Genomic DNA, 10,702 nt, shown 5'->3' with positions numbered 1-10,702 from the left:
CTCGGGCGGGCCGCCCAATGTAAAAACGGGCCCGGGCCGGGCCCGGGCCGCAGAAATCGGCCCGTGCAGTGCTCTACTCGACAATATAATGCAGTTCATTGCTATGAGTGCACAGAACTTAACTATCTTCAAAATACGGAGTACACTTGTAACTGCAACACTGGCTCAATAGTCCAAACAGTACTACACTTGCCAACAATTGTTTGTGCTCAATCAATCTAGGATGCAACAATCCTACAAAAGTGGCCACAGCTAGAAGGAACTTTATACACTAGATCAATATGGCATTCTGGGATTTTACCAACGTTAGTGTGCTGTAGGATAAAAACACCTATCCTGTTTTTGTCCCACTGCTTCATTCTTTTAAAGAGCAGTACATTAATTTGCTAACTTACAGCCAGTAGTAAACAACATTGACCTTGTATTAACTTTCTTAAATATGTGAGAAACAACAAATGTAAGGTGTATTCCATAACTATCTTGTTACCTCTGTTTTTGTGGAACCATGTACAAAATTGAAAACGTGATGTCCCCTTTGAGGTATTCTTAGACAGTGGCTATGGAAACATAAAAAAAGAACTTGCATCTATTAGGCTCGTTATCTGCCTGCTAAAGCTGATGCTCATCGTTTACATATGGCTTGCTCAGGGAGAGACAAGTGTAAAAAAATGAATTGGGCAATTTGTCTCCTCGGTCCTCGAAGTGTTGTGTGTTCATCAGCTTTAGTAGGCAGGTGATGTCTTCAAGTCTTGTTTCAAGTAGCCATAGCGACTGCCTTAGAATGCCGAAAAAAGTACGCCTTTCAGTCCATACATGGTTGCAGGAAGCATGGGGCGGTACGGTCTAGTGATCCTTACGTTCACAGATTGTTATATTGAGTTCAGGTTGGTAGTTGATGTGTGGCACGTGCTTACTGCTGGTAATGAGTTCGGAAAGTAAGGTGCAGCTTGGCAGAGAAAGAAAAAGCATTCAAACGTAAAGACCCAACTAGTGTTGTGCAGGATAAACAAGCATGTAAAACATGGTATTATGGTAATTTATTAAAATTTTAGGTGTCACTGTTATGTAAGGCAGAGAAGTTATTGCATAAAGAAGAGGTTAAAGTGACATAAAAAATTGCTGGCCAGTGCATCCCTGCCTAGCCTTTCATTTCACTGTTTTGATTGTAAATGTACTCCTAGTCTTGAAGATAGTGAAGTTTATTAAGATTCAGAAATGAAGAAATATGTCTTTATTATCAAGGGCATGTCATTTCAGTAATGTAGTAGAACGTGATAAAGTCAGCACCAGTTGAGAGCACACATGCATATCCGTGACTGACGGTTTGGCACCTTCACATCAGCATATACACATGGTTTTTCAGTTCTTTTTCTGCCACTGTGTGACCTTATAGCAGATAAGCACTTTTCTCCTCTTTGTTCCTCCCCATTTGGTATGCCTGCTTTTTCATGCTACATCTTGTCATCAACCTTCCCAGTTTTGTAATTCACAGGTCTTCCTATAGTGAAGAACGCATTTCATTTCATGCACAAGGTGTAAATATCAATTTAAATTGAGAATATTCCACGTTAGTAATTGTGAGAATTTTATAATTGTCTACATGTGCATACGCAGAATGTCAATCACCATTTACAGACTTTTTCTGCCATCTTATTCAGGGTATGGCAAAATGCAACTGCATGCACAGCAGCACAGCTATATGCATACCCGCTGTTTTCACCCTTGATTTGTGGTGTCCTCCCACTGTTGTTCACTGGTATAAGTGAAGCAACAGATCCATGGCATCAACCTAAAGTGGGCACAACAAAATGAGCTAATAAAATCAAACCAGTATGCTGAACAGTGATCAACGCTCACTATACTGCCGACCATGTGCTGCTGCTAAGATGCAAGAGTGTAACATTTAATTAATATGTCAGTCCCTTGTGTATTTAGTGCGGCTATAGCACAAAAGCCTCCCCCCAGCCCCTGGCAATCATTGCATTTGTTCCAGACGAAGTAAACAAGAAAACCCCGCTGCTATGGCATCAGCAATGTTGCGGGTGTGATCAGTGTTGCCAGATAACTGGACATTTTGAATAATGGTATTTGCATCCAGTTAGAAAGGCACATTTCTAATGTAATAAATAGTGATATTGTGGAAGCGTGTTAATCACGACTAGTCTAGAGAGCTAATTTTACAGCACTACTTCACATTTCAGGACATCTGGCAACCTCGATGATGGCAAGTCAGCTCAGGAATTATTTCACACTATGACTCGGCCACGGAGCATCACACCACCAATCAGCCCCGTGCAAGAGAGTGCGGACATTGAAGATTTGTTCACATTAGAAGATGACGTGGACATGTCCCAGCCATCAACCAGCAGCAGACAAAGCACCACGTCAGAAACCGCTGGACAGGATCCTCCCAGTCAGCAACCACAGGCGCAAAGTCAGACTAACGAACAGAGGAGTAGAAAACGGAAACAGGACCCTTTACAGCGTGAAATTGACGAGGTGTCGCAACGTTTAGCGAAGCACAAGCCCCTCGATGAAGACGAATATCTTGCCTTTTTTCTTGTCCCAACCATGAAGGAACTTCCGAAGCACAAAAAACTAAGGATGCGAATTGAGGTGCAAGAGATCCTGGAATCACTCAAGCAAGCTTGCTAGCTTGAGTGATTCAAGTATTCAGAACGAGACAAGCACTACGAATAGATGAAAGGTACAAATTGTCATCCACCCAAATGTAGCACGAAGCTACAAAGGAAACCTGTACGGGTTTTTCAGAAAAGAACGCTTCCCAGTTGAGGACATTTTTGTTCAACTGGGAAGCGTTCTTTTCTGAGAAACCCGTATGGGTTCCCTTTGTAGCTTTGTGCTACATTTGGGTGGATGACAATTTGTACCTTTCATGATACTTCCTCCCCCTTGCGGGATTCCTCAGAACTGATTTTCCACTAAAGGCTCATTCACACTAGGCTGACATGACATCGATTTTGGTCTGCCCACTTTTGGCGACCGCGTTTTCCTTTCTTTAAACCGTTGGCCACGGTGTTTGCCGTCCTGTAAAGTGCTGTCGCCATCAGTCGGAAGACCGAAAGCAGTGTTGTGTTGGCCTAGTGTGAATGAGGCTTTAGTAGAAAATGAGTTGGGAGGAATCCCGCAAGGTGGAGGAAGCAATTTTTCAATTCTGGGGTGTTTGGTGCCAAAAGCACAAATTGATTGAGGCATGCCATAGTGAGGGACTCCGGAATAATTTGGACCACCTGGGGTTCTTTAACGTGCAGCTAAATCTAAGTGCACGGGTTTTCTCGCATTTCGCTTTCATCGAAACGCGGCTGCCGTGGCGAGGATTCAATCCCGGGACCTCGTGCTCAGCAGCACTACACCATAGCCACTAAGCATCCACGGCGGGTATTGTGCAATTTTGAACTAAAAGTTTGCTGAATTGTGTGACCGGGGTTCCAGGGTATGTCACAGTGGGGCAGCCGAGTCTGCGCGATTGGCACTCTAGTCGGTAAGGGCAAAAGTGGAGATTGTGCAAGTAATAGGAAGATAAATTATTGTAAACAATTTCTGATAGTGTATAGTTTATAAGATAGTTTGGATGTATGCAATGAACACTTGAAGTGGTTCAATTATGTGTGGTGCATGTTTCTTAATATGCCTTGTTCACCTGCTAGTCATGCACTGTTGGGCCGAGGATGAATGCAAGAAGCCAATGAGGCACCCTTGTGTACCTTTTATAGTATAATGTACAGACAATGTGATTTTTTTTATTCTGAAGCCATGTTTAAGTAAACCTTCAGAGCTCCTTGTTAAGTAAGATAAAGCAAATTTCTATCTTTCTAGTCAGCCATTGGGTACGTCTGCGAGTAATCCTGTAATAGATTGTTTCTAAGTCATCTTTAACTAGTCCCATAGGCCTAGAGTTGGTGCATTTTTATGTTTAGCCGTCTTATTTAATTCATTATTTTTCTCCATACGTCTCACCCCACATTGTCGCGGCTCACTGGAGATGAGAGCAGAGAGACATATTTAATCGAGACAGAACAAGCACTTAGTTCAGGCTGCTTCTTCTCTAGCACCTTGCTCGAGGCCGTCACCTTTGTTAGCGTGGTTGGTCACAGATAGGGACGCGGCATTTCCCCCCCTCCAGAAGGAGCATCGTCCCGATGCTCGGAGGGTAGCACCAGAGAGTGTCCACGGTATTCAGAAAAATAGAGTGTCCTGCACACCACGTGCACAGTCTCAGGCAGGTCCTGACGGCACCTCGAACAGGATGGGCTGTCAGGAACGACTTCATAGAACCTTGTACGGTCTAAAGTATCGGCGTAGAAGTTTCTCCGTGAGGCCTCGGCGGCATACTGGAGTCCAAGCCCAGACTCTGGCCAGGCTGGTAGACAACGCATCGATGGTGTTGATTGTAACGTCGGGCATCATGGTCTTGTTGGCTAGTTATGCGGACGCACGTGAGCCTCTTCGGCGCACTCTGCAATATCTGCGGCGTAAATCTGAATCGTTAGAATCCTGAGGCAGCATTGTATCCAGCATTGTTGTCACGTCTCGACCATGGAGGAGACTGAATGGCGTCGTTCTCGTTGCTTCTTGCCGAGCCGTATGGTAATACGGGTAATAAATGTTTTGTCCCAGTTCTTCACAGCACTGTCGCACAAATGAATAAAGAAATTCAGACACCTATTGAACCCGCATTTTTCATAATATGTTCATCTATACGTATGTATTCCACCATGAATTCTCCTTTTCTCTAGGTATTCTTATTTCTTTCCCTTTTTTTCTCAGTTTGTTTTAATTTCGTTGTTTGTTTTATGTGCTCGCTCTATGTGAGTCATTTTGTTATGTTTATTGTGCATTTTATGTTTTAGTTATGTGCCGATTTTTATGTTACCTTGAATTGAACTTTTCATTCCTTTCCTGATAATTCATTTTATTGCTTTGCAACTTTGAAATAAATAAATAAAATACAGCTGGCTTCAAAGTTAACACTGTCCATGCCTTGCCAGATGTAGTGGCGTCTTCTAATATTTAATATTGGCCGTGTTTGTGGTGGTTTATGTGATGATTACTTTTCAATTGTTTTGGTTATGCTAAGGAGTACTTGCACTCTGTGTCGCAAATAAGCTTTGACGTGTATGCTGATCAACCTGGACAGCATACATGTACTTGCAGGATTTTGTAAAGTGCCAATTTCACCTTCCACAATATTGGTTTACAGGTCATACCCTGAAACTTCACAAGTAAGGACATGACTTCGGAAAATAAATATTACTGTCGTGTTTGCATATGTCACACTGCTAAACACTGTAAAGATGGCATTTTATTCTAGGATGTCTGCAGTAGTTTGCTAAGCGAATGTGATTTAAAGTCACATTCTGACACTATCCGATTTCTGATTGCACTGCATGATGATATACTATTTGACATTTTTACTCATAGGGCTACATAGCTTGTGGAGGGACAGCTTCAGGAAAAGTGCATTTTATGCAGAGAGAGAGAAACCTTATGCAAAAGAGCACACGAGCTCAGGTAGCTCTTTCGATGTGAATTGGATGGTCCCCTTTATGCAGATGATTATGCACTTAAAACATTTCCAATTACAATAATTTTCAGCCACATTCACATCCACTTTTCATTTGCTGTTTAGCTTTAACACCTTTCTAATACCCTTGTCACACGGCACGTGTAATGTCATTTTTGTTGCTTCTACACGAGCGTAGTGAATGACATTCACAGGTAATGGCATTCGCCCATTGAATGAGTTTCCCGAACTCATTCACGCACGACTTGTGTAATCTCGACGACAGGGGCTTGGCAAAAAGCTACAAAATCGATAAGTGAAAACGAAATGTAATATATTTTCAAATAACCATCCAATGTTTACCATTGTATTGCTAACAATATAGTGAAAATATGTCAAGAAGCATGATTTGTAAGGTTTCATTATAGCAGCCTGCCGATAAACATTGTCATCAATTGCGAATGCCATTTTGTTTACCCGTGTAGACGGGGAATGCCACACCGCAAGGACATTCGATATGAATGTCATTTACTGCAAATGACATTACATGTGACAGAGGTATTACTTGAGTACTGTTCGTATGAATATGACCATGTGGTGCTCCAGTGTATCAATACCAGGAATCTGGGACATCTCCGAACAGCGCCTCTAGCGGCCGCCTCTGAAAACATGCGCATTTTCTATGGGAGAGCGTTGTTTTTCCCAAATAACTAATAATAGAAGCCATCTTTCAAAATATTACCGTGGAAATAGGCTCTAGGAGCTTAGCCCGACATCTCATGCAAGCGGTACCATTACTTACGACGGAAAACCCGTTCCAAATTGCGGGCGAAGTTCAAAGTATGGGAGTCTATAGAAAAGGCCAAATTTTGGAGGCTTTTTTGGCCAGTAAAAAGCAATTTGCAATGAGCCTATTGCATCGATCGACGTATTACCGAGGATTTAGCAACTTCAATGACTCAGCTTTCAGCTAGTTGCAGCAGCAGCTCTTGAAATGGCAAAAAAGTCGTTACAAAATCGCAGTTTTCATAACAAGGTCGCAGAATTTATTGTGGTACGTATAAAAACCTAGTTTTTGCCCCCAGCAGCACGTCGAACTGATAGCCGAGCGTTCTGCGCGACCACAGATTACGATCACTGATACCACGATTGTGAGTTCGCAGGTTCGAAGCTAGCGGCGCCGCTATTTTTTTATCTCTTTGTCGCTGCTTAGTTTGGCGGTTTCCCGCCAGATGGCATATTCCCAAATGCAGGCCCTTTAGTTACGGTTCTTGTTTCGTTTCTTTCTACTGTACCAACGTCTTTCTAAAAAAATTGCTGGCTGGTTTCGTGAACATGCGAACGTGCTTCCAAACTTCTTTTGCTCTTTAGGTGTAATGTATTTGAGACAATAAACCCAGGTTACGTGTTTCGAAAGTTCATTTCTTTCTTAAGGCAAACATTCATGAAGACATTACTAAGAAATATTTTGCGTCTTCAGTTATGTCATAGAAAAGACGTGTTTGTGCGATTCTTGTGCAGCTTGAAACTTACCACAAAAATAAATAGTGTCCAGTGTGTGCAATTAAAAGACACAGAAGTAGAAAACTTGGCTGCAGCCCAGACGTAGCATTCTTACAAAGGAATACAGAAGCTATTTGACTGAATATGTTTGCATTATATCAAAGCAGAATTTTTGCGTACCGGATCTTCGGTGCAAATGAAGGTTGTCCGAATTATTTCACAAGCTTTTTTGCTTAGTACAAACCGATACCTCGAAACATAAACATTATATCCTCAATATGCAGCGCACGTGTCTTATCATTTGAGCCATTCCCATACACATTTACGAAATTCCAGAAATACCAAAGGTCTTCATATCCTTTTACGACGACGTACGCAGAGGAGTATTGGAAATTATGCGAAAAGACACCGGGACGTGTTAATGTAGTTTGTCGTGTAAAAATAGAGAACGATTCCAATCACAGACCACACCCTTTTTGAGTTATGCCCACAAAGTGTTGCAAGAAGACATTGTTTTCGACTAGAATCACCAAAGTTGCTATGGCATTCTGCTGTTCAGTTCTTAACTTACTCCATTGCATAATCAGATCGCAGCACCATGATATAATTACTGGTACAATTCTTGAGTAATTCTCCTACACAAATTTAACGTGTTTGAACAATTGAAGAAAGATGAGAAAGGACCGTGAGGCTTTGCAGAAATGTTCCCTTATTAGAATCGTTTATGACCCATATCGGTACGGTGATGTTGTCATGATAACGCCAGCGTCTACTGACACCATTTATGACTTTACTGCCTGTAAATAAAATAGCAAAGTGTCGTTCCTTGTGCGTGAGTAGCACAATGGCAGCTGATCCTTTCGTATGGGCCCACTAAGCCACACCTTCCCTTTTCTGCCATGGTGCCACAAGAGATGTCAATTTCACCCTTGAATTTCTCCATTTCAGTTTCCTAAAAAGTATAGGGACATACACAAGATGAACAGGCGAAGTGTTGATGTAGTCCTGAGATTTTAGTAAAGTTTCATAGGCAATGTCATTATCCTTTATTTGTTCACATATTTATTACACCTGATTGGTGATAATAGTGACGTACTACATAATAGTTCAGTTCTTCTACTTAATAAGTCATGTCTGAGATGGCTGTCCTGAAAATTAACCAGGTGTAAGCACTGCATGACGTTGGCTGGAAGGCCATTCATTAAAAAAATTGTGTGCAGAATCAAGAAAATGCAGGTGTTCAATTGCACTGTCGCCGCCAAAAGTTTACGCGGCCGAGGTTCTGCGAATAAGTTCATTTTCAACGCAGCTACGCCCGCAGCCAGTAAAACTATGCAAAACTTTTGTTTTGTTTACTCTAGACCAGTATACGCTGTAAATCCGAATACTATGATGCGTGACTATGGCGTAGAAATATAAATATTTTATCACCTCCCGGGGTACGAAAGTTTTGACACTGACTATACGTTCTGAAGGCAAGGTTGCTCTTTAGCTTATTCGTGATGACAAGCGCGAACTCTTGATGATGGAATATTGGAGCGTAGAATTGTAGAACTTGTGCAAGCTCAGGCGACTTCACGACGCCAACATAGCGATGAGGGGACGTCGAGACTTGCCTCGCCGCCGCCTCACGGGCGTGCTGGGTCACCCAGGTTTGGTTGTCGAGGGCGGAGCTCCGCTGAGCTTCACGCAACCTCGACGAGAGGGTCGTGGTGTGAATGTGAGTGCACTGTGCTGGGCACTCCCACAGCATATGCGGAAGCGTAGCCGGGTGAGTGCCACAGCACCGGCAGTGGGCGGTACTGTAAACTTCAGGGAATATAAGGTGGAGGCGGGCGGGTGAAGGGTACGTATTTGTTTGTAGCAGACGCAGGGTGGTAGCCTGATCCCAACTGAATTTGGGGTGAGGTGGGGGGAAAGATCGGTACAGCATGCGTTTTGTTTATTAACACTGATAATAAATGAAAAGTCAAAGTAAATGAATGCTACTGTCCGATTATGGACAGAGTCGAGTGTAACGCATACGTTCTATATCATGGTAGGTTCCATGCTAATTCCATACTACACATTCCTATTCGAATGTTGTCCTGTCTTAAGCTTACTGAGTTTCAAGTATTCAAAATAGGTAGGCAATTGCTTCTTGGGATGTAGCCGAGGCCATGGTAGATGTGATTAGTAATGCGGTATATGTGAGTAGGCTGACTGGGATGATCACATGAAGTGCGCCAACGTACCTACCTAAAGTCACGGTGGAAATTACAGAGCCCTTTATTGTTTATATATTGAAGTCATCGGAGAGTGTCTCTGCTAAAAAGTAATGTTTAATAATATGAGGACTGATTAGCCTTCTGTTAAGCTGTTAGGGAAGATACCATTTACGAAGTTCTATTGTGGTTTAAATTGCAACGTTATCAGCGCTTCCAAAAGAAAGTGACTGTACAAGTCCATCTTTCTCGGGCGTTCATGTCACCTAGGTACCACCGCCTGACACATGAATTTTATATTTTAAAATCTGCCCCGATGACGTAAGTTACGTTGCGGCAAAAAATAAATACCCTTTCTAAAGAATGAACCATAACAGCTTCCCGACAAAGCGCAGTACGTTGGCGCAAGTCGTCATTTGTGATAACGATAAGAGCGACAGCCCGTCGTTAAAAATTACTTGTCACTCCCCGGTTTTTCTTTTTTGCTCAAGGACGCGACTAACCCGTAGAATGGTAATCCCGACCTTAGCATGATGCTTGCGACCTTTCTGGTTCCGGACAAGCGCGTTGTTTGTGTATATTTCAGGCGCGGTTGGCATCGAAAGGCTTAAAGCTTTAAACAGCGAAAGGCTGTCACAGTCACTTCGGTAGCTATACGGAAAGAGCGGACAATCAGTCCACTTTCAGCAAACGCGCTCTCAACCAAGACATATTTGCGAGAAAGGGGCTCCTATGTTACCCACAGCGAGAAATGTATCCAGAAATTACACCTCATTATCCCGATGTGTTTATGAGCCGCACTCTGCGGCCTGTATTCCGTACTATGACAAAAAAATATAGTTTGCACAGTGTCAGTATAGCCTAAACATAAAACAGGAAATTGAAGTCATCACATCAACTATCATATATGATAAATTGAAAGAAATAAAACTGAAACTGTACTTCATAATACTCGCACTGCAAACTTTGATGCATGTGATTCATTTCAATTTCCTATCTGTTCCAAGGTAGAAATATGCTGTTCAGTTGGTAAACACATATTATTTTGCAAAATTTGATAAGAATTTTTGCCTCCGACATATGTTCATATTGGTCATGCACATATCTCTCTATCGAATATATGATCGAAATATCACAAAGTCGAATTGTGAATAATTTAAAAGTTAAACCGGCTTCTCCATATAGGGGAAAGGCCGTAGGAATTTGAGAATGTAATAATACACAATCATTTGGTTGCATAAGGTTCCTGGCTATAGACATGTAATGAAAAGCTCAAATGTATTACACCGCTTTGTCTTTTCGAGGCAATTTCATCCACTGCATTTATAAAGCAATGTACGCTTTTTTATTTTAGCGCGTATCCAAAAACACATAGCAACTTATTTACCAAAGCGATATGAGTTTCAAGAGCTCGTTAATTAGGTTGTCATTTGAGCAAATAAGACGAGAGACTTTCATGCACAGACAAAAT

This window comes from Dermacentor silvarum, chromosome 7, assembly GCF_013339745.2.
Source record: "Dermacentor silvarum isolate Dsil-2018 chromosome 7, BIME_Dsil_1.4, whole genome shotgun sequence".
In the NCBI taxonomy this organism is placed as follows: domain Eukaryota; kingdom Metazoa; phylum Arthropoda; class Arachnida; order Ixodida; family Ixodidae; genus Dermacentor; species Dermacentor silvarum.
The sequence above is the reverse complement of the archived record's forward strand: the minus strand, read 5'-3'. Positions refer to the sequence as shown.